Raw genomic sequence first — 12,971 nt, 5'->3', positions numbered from 1 at the left:
CAGGGCGCGTGCGCACGCAGCGACCAGCAGTGAGACTTTGGCATGGGACTAGTGCTTGTGTTTTGTTTTGTTTTTAACCTTTTGTTTTTAATAATTCAGACGGTTTGGGTCCGCTCTTCTCTTATTAATTGTTTATGGCAGGGGTCACCAATCTCGGTCCAGGAGGGCCAGTTTCCCTGCAGTGTTTAGCTCCAACTTACCTCAACACAGCTGCCTTGGTGTTTCAGGTATACCTAGTAAGACCTTGATTAGCTTGTTCAGGTGTGTTTGATTAGGGTTGGAGCTAAAATCAGCAGGACACCGGCCCTCCAGGAACAAGTTTGGTGACCCCTGGTTTATGGGATAATATTTTATATATATTTGTGTGCATCTATCTACAATGGAGATTTTATTTCTAACGTTGTTATGGGTGCCGGTTTATCTACTGCTTGCTGGTGAATATGCTCACGGAGTGGTTAATCATGGAAGAATACAGTACACCAGGAGCATGCTGTTATAATTGAACCTTTCAAGGGTAGAGACAATTTCAGACATTCGCTTATCAAATGTACGGAAAGTATCCGATGGAACGCGGGAAACAAAGCCGAGATGAGGAAGCGAGGTAAGCGAGGGGGTGAAGGAAACAACAGGTGACTCACATTAATTACTTGAGCACTTGATTACTGATCACCTGCACCTGCAATCACCCATGCACTATAAAGACTCACCTCATTCATTCACTCACCGGCTGGAATCAAAGTCAGATGGTTCTCCTTATCGGCTCTTGCTCTTCCTCCTGTGCTCATGTCCTTCTTCTCCTGTGGATGCAAACACACCTGCTTAAGGGAGGTGACTAAAGTTATGTAGGTGTATCACTGAAGATCTGACACTTACCATTTGAACTCTGTGTGAGATCGCTCTCCCTACACCACCTACATGCTTCCTCTCTCAGCTATTGTCGCATTGCACAAATAAATACCCTTGAAGATTTATCCATCTTTGTCTTCCTTGTGTGACCGTGACAGTCTCCTAACACAACTCAAAAGCAGAAATAAATGTGGAAAACTATAAACATGAACCACAAAATACTGAAAGCTGCTCATTTACGGATATTTTTTACAGTGCACTTTGATCCACGGTGTAATATTAGTCGTTAGCAGGCAGCCCGTGTAAGCAGCGATTGTCGTAATCTTGTTACCTTTGATGAATAATCCATTATTAATCACGGATAACATTTAATGTAATGCAATCAATCATTGGCAGCTCCTGACATTTTAATCAGACTGCTTATCCTTTCATCTTCAGCGTTAATGTTGAGCGCTTGATAATGATAAATATTAATGTAATAATGAAGGATAATGATAGATGATGTTTACTCCTGATTTTGTTAAAGCGCTAAAGACAAAGTTAAAGTAATTAGGCTAATTAAAGTAATGTCGCTGGCCCAATTTCCATCCCGCTTTTCTTTTTTGTGCTCAACCCTGGTAACATGGAGATTCATTCATTTTTCTTCGGCTCAATCTCTATTTCACTGCGGAATGAACCGCCAGCTATTCCAGCATATGTTTTACGCAGCAGATGCCCTTCCAGATGCAACCCAGTACTGGGAAACACCCACACTCATACACTACGGCCAATGTAGTTGATCAATTCCCCTATAGCGCCTGTGTTTGGACTGTTGGGTAAACCGGAGCATCCGGAGGAAACCCACGCCGACACTGGGAGAACATGCAAACTCCACACAGAAACGCAGCTGAGGCTTGAACCAGCAACCTTCTTGATGTGAGGCCACAGTGCTAACCACTGAGCCACCCTAATAGATGCGCATAAAAAAGAACTAATAGCTTAAGCCTTCATTCATGAGATTCAGATGGTATAGATCAGTGTTTCCCAACCCTGTTCCTGGAGGCACACCGACAGCTCATGTTTTGGATGTCTCCCTCATCTGACCCATTAACTTAAGGTTTTGGAGTCTCTTCTAATGCAGTGTTTCCCCAACCCTGTTCCTGGAGGCACACCAACAGTTCATGTTTTGGATGTCTCCCTCATCTGACCCATTAACTTCAGGTTTTGGTGTCTCTTCTAATGCAGAGTTTCCCAACCCTGTTCCTGAAGGCACGCCAACAGTACACATTTTCATCCTCTCCCTAATCAAACACACCTGAAACAACTCAGAACATTAGAAGAGACTCCAAAACCTGAAGTTAATGGGTCAGATGAAGGAGACATCCAAAACACGAACTGTTGGTGTGCCTCCAGGAACAGGGTTGGGAAACACTGGATCTTTAATTCTCAATTTTTATTGAGTTTAACTGTAGTAAAACCTCTTTAAAAGTGGCTTATGTCGCACTTTTATTGTCTAATATTTAATCGGCTAATATTTTAAAATGTTTTTTAAGTGCTAACGCTTTTTAATCAAGCGCAAATCTTGCTCTGAAGACAACAGCTCCCAATAATCTACAACGAAAATCCCTCATGCTTTATAATCTTGTTTCCTACAGTTGCTCTATGTATTTGTAATTACTCTCAGCATTGCTTTTCTGCGTTTCTCAGGCAGTTATTCAGCCATGAACGGCTTAAATTGATTTCTTTTCTGAGCTAATCAGAAATGTTACTTAGATAACAGTTAAAACAGATGAATGTGATTACCGCTACACAATTATGACTGCGAACGATTCGTCTTCTCGCGTCAGACTTTAAATATGATCTGCCTAGAGATGAATGTCAAGCACTTCATCATTTAGCATTACGGGGGAAATGTGCGCAAGCTGACATTTAAGCAGTGAAGTGAATTGCTCTCCTCGAAAAACAATAGATCTATTATTGACAGCAGAAGCATTTCAGCGGAGATTGCAGGAAAGCTACACACACCTGCAGCAAATTACAGCGCAGTGAGAATCTCACACGGCTCGGAGTCATAATTTCCCGAGAGATGCGAAGCTGCTTGTGCTTGCGACCACGCTGGAGAATGAAGGATTATTTAGCTGGAGTTTTAGAGATGAAAATCCAGCGTCTTTGGAGCTACTTAAACCTCGGATGTACTTACCTAGTATTTACAGTACATCCAATGCTGTACGTTTACAGACACCACAATCAACTTGAGATGATCGTGACTGTCTGCACTGCAGGGGTGGCGATGGGTCGTACACACTGAAGTGCTTTTACCCTACTGATAAACTTCTGGTGAAGGATTAATGTGATTATCTTCTATTTCATAAGGTTTCTTTTACAGCATCAATAACGTAATTTAATCCAAATCCAATCAGTTAAATAGACTTAAGCATTCATTTAGATGTCGAAGCGTAAAGCGAGATGAAAATTGTGTTTTATTAAACACAAGCGCTGTCAGGAGCAGCAGGCGAGCGCTGAAGCTCCATTGAAAATACTGTGGTAAAATAAATTTTTGTATTTAAAACACGTAATGCAGAACAATGGAATTGAATGCAGTGCTTGTTGTACTGTGTGAAACACACTTTATGTTGTATCTCAATGAGGAATGAGGCAGCGAAGATCATTGATCTTAAACCAGGGGTGTCAAACGTACGTCCCTGTGAATAGGTTTAATCTGGCCCGCGAGATGATTCTGTAAGGTATAAAAATGAGCTGCAATTTTTCAATCAAAGAAACTGCAGTTCCAATTGTGTCCACTGGATGGCGCAATTGCAAACTGCTAATTTCATCCAATCCAGAAGCCTGAATCGGCGTCAGTTTGACAGCCTTCTCAGAGAGAAATGGCTCGTTTCCACTGACTGGTACGGTACGGTACGGTTCGGTTTGGTACGGGTCACCTTTATCAGGCTTGCGTTTCCACTAACAAGGGTACCCTTTTGGTGGGCGTGGTGTATGACAAAGTTTCAGTCGACGTCATTCTCACTCGAGGAAATGTCTACAATAAAGCTGTACGGGTCACTTACATATCATATGAGCAGCACTTCTCACAACACAGATGCTTTACACACATAAATACTTGTGTAGAAATGTTTATTACTAACTTTAGAATGAACATGAGTTGATTATAACTGCAGAACAATGACAGTGCGAAACAGCCTACTGTAACGTCTGTAATTATATTAAATAACTAAATAAATGAACACATACAGCCCCATACAGTCTCCGATATGTTCCCAACTACAGAAGAACTACATATAGCAGACATTTCGGCCGTATTTAGGTTCAAAACAACAGAAATTATAGCCTACAGTCAGTGAAAACCTCTCATCTGTGTCTGTAAGCTTCAGCAGCACATGTAGCCTCTGTTAGAGAGTAATTACGTCGTTCTCGGTTCATATTAGTCCAAAATGTGATGATAATAAGTCAGTTATACAAGGCATTTTGTTCATGTTTGCTGAATAATAATATGCTCCTTTTTTCCGGCTTCTCCTTTGTTTCTTCACGCTTCACTCTTGCGTTTGTCTGTGTCTGACAGGATCAGGTTTCAAAAGCACGTCAATAATCAAGCGCAGGTTATTATCATCAGCTCAAGAAGTTTGTTATTTCAGATATAATGTTAGACGCGCGCGAGCGCTAGCAAGAAAGCGAAACCGCTCGCGCCTCAGACTGGCTCGTAAAAAACTACGGGGCACAGGGTAAATCTGCTCTTCTTCTTGGATTTGTGGCTGTTCATCCAGACGATGACAAGGTTTGTTTGAGCCCAGATCGACCATGGCTCGTTATTATATGTATTTATAATTCCGCTGTAATCTCTCACTGTGTATTGTCTTAAGAGGAACCCACCGGCATATGGTCTCACAAGGGGTCTAAGGATCTCATCTCAGTACCTAATGGCAGTCAGGCTACCTCTGTTATGTGACTCATGATGATGATGATGAGTCGTCTAGGGAGCGATTCATTCACTGGCGCATGCGCTTATTTGTGTAGGTGGAGGAGAAGATTAGTTCATCTTTCGAGTCTTTTGTCGTGTTTTAGTCGTTCGTTCATCATGTGACAAACAGAAGCCAATCATATGCAGTCAGAGCCAGAAAAAGATTTGATCCGTTCATTTTTGGAGTCCTCGGTTTTGGCAAGGCAAGTTTATTTCTATAGCGCATTTCATCCTCGATGGTAATTCAGAGTGCTTTACATAAACAAGAGTAAGAAATAAAAACAGATTAAAAACTGATTCAGAGGTATTAAAACAGGTTTTAAAGGAAAGAGTTAATAGTGTGATCTCTCAGACACGGTGTCCATTCAGTAAAGGCACAGCTAAACAGGTGTGTTCCTTTTTTAAGGTTTTGAGTCGTCTCTTTACATGCTGTCATGTGATGATTGAACGACTCAAAAACACAAAGACTCAAAAGCTGAACTAATCATGGGTCCTTTCGGCTCAGACTGTGTGCATTGGTTAATCTTATATGAGTCTGTCAGTGTCAGGTGAACAAACGACTCAAATGTCAGAAGAGCAGAGCTGAGCTGATCATAGACAAAAGAGCAGGTAAACATTCATTTTCTTTATTAATCTGGAGTCGCCACAGCGGAATGAACCGCCAACTTATCCAGCACTGTTTACGCAGCGGATTCCCTTCCAGGTGCAACCCATCTCTGGGAAACATCCATACACACTCATACACTACGGACAATTTAGCCTACCCAATTCACCTGTATCACATGTGTTTGGACTGTGGGAGGAAACCTACGCCAACGCAGGGAGAACATGCAAATTCCACACAGAAACGCCAACTGAGCCAACCGAGGCTCGAACCAGTGACCTTCTTGCTGTGAGGCGATTGTGTTACCCATTGCGCCACCGTGATGCTCTGGAAGCAACTCAACATTTCAATAATGTTTTGGCGAACTGAACGAAATGACTCAAAATGATTCATTCATCTCAATAAACGAGATTCAAAGATCAGAGTCAGTAAAATGATCCGAACATCCCATCACTAGTCTTTACATGAAGAACGGTTATGGCAAGCTGTTTTGACATTTAATTTATAACCCGAACTACTATCCAATTTCATGTTACTTGTGCTTCGTTTTTAGATGCTAGTATCTTTTCCATTAAGCACTAGGAGTTATTCATTAGATCAGTGTTTCCCAACCCTGTTCCTGGAGGCACACCAACAGTTCATGTTTTGGATGTCTCCCTCATCTGACCCATTAACTTCAGGTTTTGGAGTCTCTTCCAATGCAGAGTTTCCCAACCCTGTTCCTGAAGGCACGCCAACAGTACGCATTTTCATCCTCTCCCTAATCAAACACACCTGAAACAACTCAGAACATCAGAAGAGGCTCCAACACCTGAAGTTAATGGGTCAGATGAGGGAGACGTCCAAAACACGAACTGTTGGTGTGCCTCCAGGAACAGGGTTGGGAAACACTGCATTAGATACTAGTGCCTATTTTTTAGATACTTTTTAAAAAATATAGTACTCATTTATTAGATGCTAGTATCTATTTAATATCTCTGAGGAATATTTCCAGTACCTTGCTGAATCTATGCCATAAATGATTAAGGCAGTTCTGAAGGCAAAATGGGGTCTCACCCTGTATTAGTAAGGTGTACCTAATAAAGTGGCCGGTGAGTGTTTATATTGTGCAGCCTACTGTGAAAAATTCCTTGCTCTGTTAAACAATAATAATAATAATTTTGACTTCAACTGGATATTCAGTGACGTTTCCTGTTTTTTTTTAATCCTGTAGTATCGATTTAGTATTGCTATCGTGATTATTTAGTTCTAGTATCGCATCGAAGTCAAAATTTTGGTGCAGCATTCACGGACTCCCCCCAAAAGCATCAACCCCTCATCATTTTCAAGCCTCCCATAAATAAGCTGCTTTTATTCTGAATGATTAATGACATTATTTTGAAGAACACATTATTTTGCTGTGTTTCTTTTCACCGTCCTACTTTTATTCTGATTATATAACCTGTTTTTGTTTCATTATAGAAGTGAATGAGCTGTGATTGTGCTTTCATGCCGACTTGATCAATGTTCTGCCATTGCTGAGCGAGCTGTATATGACCGAGAGTAAGATTTCGGCATACGGGGCAGGTTTTCCAACATGAAAATGATTTTTATATTCATATTACTGATATTTCTGTGATGAGAAGAAGTAAATAGCACATGAAGTCAGTCATTTATCATGCAGCAACACAACATGACATTTCTGCACAGGACGTTGGGAGATTTTAATAAGGGTTTATTTGTGATGTATATTTTTTGATTTCTTATTTTATTTCCATTTTCTATTGCAGTTTTGTTTATTTATTTACTTTTTTTGGTCAGTCATTTATCATGCCACAGCACAATATCTATGCACTGGACATTATGTGAGTCTAATGAGTGATTCTAATGTGAATCTGGACAATATGTGATTCCTTATTTTTTTATTTTTTAAGTGTTAGTTATGATATTATTTTATGATTTATTATTTTAATCTGATTTATTCGTTTTTTAATAGCATTTTTGTTTATTTATTTACATATTTTTATCAGTCATTTATCATGCAACTACACAATACGATATTTCTGCACTGGACATTGTGTGAGTTTAATAAGGGTTTATTTGTTATTTATATTACATTTCTTACATTTTATTTTTGATATATGTGTTTTTATTGCATTTTTGTTTATTTATTTACAATTTTTTGTCAAAGATTATCAAGTAACAACAATATGGGCTCTATTTTAATGATCTTGGTGCAAAGTCTAAAGCGCATGGCGCTAAAGCACAAAGGGTGTGTCTGAATTCACTTTTGCTATTTTAAGGATGGATAAATCTGCTCTGCGCCCCGGCGCATGGTCTAACAGGGTTGTGCTTATTCTCTTAGTGAGTTCTGGGTGTGTTTTGAGCATTACGTGTATTAAACCAATCAGAGTCTCATCTCACATTCCCTTTAAGAGTTTATTGCGTCGCGCCATGCTGCATTTGCTATTTACATGGTGGACTTTATAGTGTGTAAACTTAAGTGTATAAACTGAATGCTTCACTAGCAAGAAAACAGTTCAACAGAGCATCTGCAGCACGAGGATAAAGAACGAGCCTCCTCCATTCAGCCTCTTTACTTTACTTTTACTCTTTACTCCTTTACTTTGGTGGAGTGAGGAAACGGTGGAAACTCACTCCACTGAACACATCCATTAGCCCACATATTTAATTTAGTTTGTTAAGCACAAAGATTTGCTCAAAACTATTTCTAAATTCAGTTCTAATCTCCAGCAAAGGAATAAATGAACAATAATAATGAAGTGTGGTCAAAACACTGAGTTATATCCAAACACACGTCCTGTTCTGATGACCCATATGGTGATGCAGACGTCTCCAAAACCCCACAGGAGGACAAATCCAAACTAGTTTTAATTTAAACAAATATAAATCTGCATATAATCAATAATACTGCTGATAATAATACCATTATACAGATGCAGATCGTCATGAATAAACTGAAAAAAGGCATTAGGCATGAAGAAGGCCTGGAGGCAGAGGTGTTTATATTGATGTAGAGAATAATCATTTATGGATCATTTGAATCCTTTAATTGTTTTCATCTGTAAAGATATTTGTGTGTTGCTGTTCATCCTGTGTGTATTCAGCAGTGTGTCAGCGTTTGGACCTGCATAGGTGCATAACTAACGCGCTCTGCGCTTTTAGTTGGTCAGTGGCGCGGTGTATTTCAGCTCCTCAAATTAGCAACAGGCCAACAATGCGCCTTAACACACCTCCTTTATAGACCAGCACACTGATGAGTCCACAAAGTGGCACACATGGATTTGCTATTTAAACAACGTGAAGCAAAACGTGAAAATTACTGTTGCGCTGGTCTGAAAATAGCAACAAATCGCGCCAAACACATCTTGCGCCTTATTGCACCGGCTGTATAATAGAGCACTATGACATTTCTTCACTGTGTGAAACTCACTGTGTGATTTAAATAAAGGTTTATTTATTTACATTTTCAGATTTTTTTAAAATCTTATTTTAATTCTGTTTTAATTTTTTTATTGCATTTTTGTTCATTTATTTACATGTTTTTTTGTGCAGTGTGTGCTCATGACTCTTGCTGCAATATGTTTTGCCATTTTCAGCAGGTCACACTGATGTGAACCACATTACACTTATTGTTGAACATTGTTTGTCTTGATTTACAGGACTGACAGATCACATACGGGGTCTTTAACTAAAGTATTACCCTCATACAGGCTCAGGATCTGTGGCTTTTGATTGAGTCATTATTGAAAACACTTTTGCGTGCCATATAGTTCATATTATTATTGTCTTTACTCTCTTTATTTAAGTTGATTTTACATTATTTCCAGTGAAATGTCAAATTGTTGAAGTGTAACAAAGAATATAAGGGTGAATCTAGAATTTAAGGTGTCCAAGGTTTCTGTTTGTCCTGTAGTTTTCTGTGTTTCCGCTGTCATTAGTTTAATGAGTCGCATTAAATGAGTATTTGGTTCATTAGTCTGTGTGTATTTAAGTTGCAGTGTTTGCTCTGCTCTTTGTCCAGTCTTAATGTTATGCCTCTGTCAGATCCCTGTTTGTGTATTAAACTAGTTTGTTTTTATAAATGAGTTTCCTGAACGTAACTGTTGAGAGACAGAGGTCTGAATCTTTACTTAAAAATAGGATATACACACTGTAAAACATTCGTAAATGAGCAAGGCTTTTTAGCATTTTGTGATTCATGTTTTTATTTTTCGCGATTTATTCAACCCAGGCTCATTCTGAAAACGTACCTCCACGGACGTTTCTGGAGAACGTGAGATACGTCCCGGCGGCACGTTTTTCTGCAGTTTTTGTTTTCGCGAATCCGCCAGTGGTCACCGTGTACGCTTCTTGAGATCTCAAATTTCCCTCGCGAGTGCCATTCGCGCCTGCTGTTCTCACGTAAACCCACCAGAGGGTGCTGTCGACTCACTTTTGGATAGACTTTCTGACTGACTGAGCGAACGATCGGCTGACCCACCCTCCCCCTTCCCTAAACCTAACCAATTTTATCGATTGACCCGCCCACCCGCTTCCCTAAACCCAACCAACACGTTTCAAAAGCAATCCAAAAAAATAAAAGCCCTCGTCTGACTTTTTTTTTTTTTTTACCACATCCTCACCCTGCTATTCACTTGTTTGTTTTATATTTTGGATTCTGTTTTTGTCTTACCTGCTTTCTGGAACCGCTCTTCACTGGACTCGAACCTCCGTCTTTGTGGTCAACTCCTCTCTGCATCTCAAATCCGCCGACAGACGTGGCGCGCTAACGGTACAAACTGGTTGCAGCCGGAATGCCGTCCATACGGAGGTAAGCGGTCAGCTGGTAAGCGCGAAAAGGAACGGCGTCATACCGCCCCGTATCGTTCGTTTAAAGAAATGAAATGCAGCCATACGTACCTCCGCTTACATAATTCGCTGTCTCCAGAAACGTCCGCAGGGCTACGTTTTCACAATGAGCCTGTGTTGGATTTATTTCTGCCTTTGAATCATTAAATTCGAGAGATCAACATCCCATAATACAATTCACAACCGTAAACCCACAAAACACACAAAATACAGTACATATTAATAATATATTGGAGGATTGTGATGATTGTGAAAACACAATGCAGCGGCCAACAATCATTACACCCATAGCACACTCAGAATTGCACGATGTTTTTCCAGAAACAAGGAGAAGAACATTTAATAAGTCTAATATATTATGCAGAAGAACATGAACATGTCTAATATATAAATCTCAAGGTGTCTGTAAGATCAAATCAGATTTTTTGCATGGCACAGGATGTAGTGTTTCTCTGGAAAGTGTCTCTGTATAGAAGCAAACGTGTTGGGAATGAATAGCGCTGCACGATATTGGAAAAATTTTGCCACAATATAGAGTGCGATATGAATATCGTTTGACCCAGCCTGATCTCACGAGAAAACGTAAGTATTTTACGTTTTGCCAGTTTAGCGGCTAATTCGTACGAATTCGTACGAGTTCAGTCGTACAAAATTGTACGATTTTAAAAAGGAGGCGTGGCAACTAACCCCACCCCTAAACCCAACCGTCATTGGGGGATGAGCAAATCGTACTAAATTGTACGAATTAGTTCGTACGAATTCGTACGAATTAGCCACTAAATCAAAAAGTTACGAATTTCCGTGAGATTGTGTTGTTTGACCAGATGATTTGAACAGCTCTGTTTGGAAAGATTTTATTCGTTTAGGTCGTCTGAGATGATCAAGTCTGTTTCTACGCAGTGCGTTTGCATAAATCACGGGAGAGTTGGAACGAAAAGTATTCAATTCAATTCATGTTTATTTCTTTACATTGTAGACTGTCAAAGCAGCTTAACATAGAAGTTAAAGTAATGGAGTTAAAGTAGGAAATTGATTTTCTCTAAGCCTTGACAACATTTGCTTTCCAGGCTAAAACAGCACATTCAGCATGCAATCTTCGATGGAGCTGCCAAATATCAGCTGATTTCCAACACAATCTCAAGGCAATTCGTAACTTTTTGATTTAGTGGCTAATTCGTATGAATTCCTATGATTAATTCATACAATTTAGTACGATTTCCTCATCCCCCAATGACGGTTGGGTTTAGGGGTGGGGTTAGGTGCCACGCCTCCTTTTTAAAATCGTAGAATTTCCTATGACTGAACGAATTCGTACGAATTAACCACTAAACTGACAAAACGTAAAGTACTTACGTTTTCTCGTGAGATCAGGCTGCTGATTTCGGGAGCGTGTCCCCTGGTTGCAATCTCATCCCTAAGTTTGCAATCTCTGAGTTTTTCCGTTTAAAAGTAAATCAGGTTTAAATGGTGAGAGCTCCTGTGGGAACGACCAGCCTGATCTCACGAGAAAACAAAAGTATTTTACGTTTTGACAGTTTAGTGGCTAATTCGTACAAATTCGTACAAGTTCAGTCGTACGAAATTGCACGATTTTAAAAAGGAGGCGTGGCACCTAACCCCACCCCTAAACCCAACCGTCAGTGGCGGATGAGCAAATCGTACTAAATTGTACGAATTAGATCGTATGAATTCGTACGAATTAGCCACTAAATCAAAAAGTTACGAATTGCCGTGAGATTGTGTTGGGAAGACACTAACACTGTTATTTATGTCCCACTGCTAATAGACAAACCTTATTTTGTCACTCCACCTTAGAGTTTGTCAGTGTTTTATATGCAGATGTTTTATAAAAATTAATGCATATTGTCAATAATAATAAAAAAATATTCATTCAACATAATTAATTCTGAATTGAATTCAATAAAACATTCAATATAATTCATTCATATTCAATATTTTGCAATATTGGATTGCTTTTGAAACATTTGATGGAGCTGAAATTTTAAATGAAAATGCAGTTTAATATTTTTAGAGAAATAAAAGACGAAATACACTCACCGGCCACTTTATTAGGTACACCTGTCCAACTGCTCGTTAACGTAAATGTCTAATTAGCCAATCACATGGCAGCAGCTCACTGCGATCAGGCATGTAGACATGGTCAAGACGCTGCAGTTCAAAGCGAGCATCAGAATGGGGAAGAAAGTGGATTTAAGTGACTTATAACGTGGCATGGTTGTTGCTGCCAGACGGGCTGCTCTAAGTATTTCAGAAACTGCTGATCTACTGGGATTTTCACACACAACCATCTCTAGGGTTTACAAAGAATGGTCCGACAAAGAGGAAATATCCAGTGAGCGGCAGTTCTGTGGGCGCAAATTGTGTCAACGCCACAGCCTACCTGAGTATTGTTGCTGACCATGTCCATCCCTTCATGACCACAGTGTCTCCATCTTCTGATGGCTACTTCCAGCAGGATAACGCACCATGTCATAAAGCGCCAATCCTCTCAGACTGGTTTCTTGAACATGACAATGAGTTCACTGTACTCAAATGGCCTCCACAGTCACCAGAGCTCAATCCAATAGAGCACCTTTGGGATGTGGTGGAACGGGAGATTGGCATCATGGATGTGCAGCCGACAGATCTGCAGCAACTGCGTGATGCTATCATGTCAATATGGAGCAAAATCTCTGAGGAATATTTCCAGTAGCT

The sequence above is a fragment of the Danio aesculapii genome, chromosome 10 (assembly GCF_903798145.1).
Source record: "Danio aesculapii chromosome 10, fDanAes4.1, whole genome shotgun sequence".
Taxonomy (NCBI): Eukaryota; Metazoa; Chordata; class Actinopteri; order Cypriniformes; family Danionidae; genus Danio; species Danio aesculapii.
The sequence above is the reverse complement of the archived record's forward strand: the minus strand, read 5'-3'. Positions refer to the sequence as shown.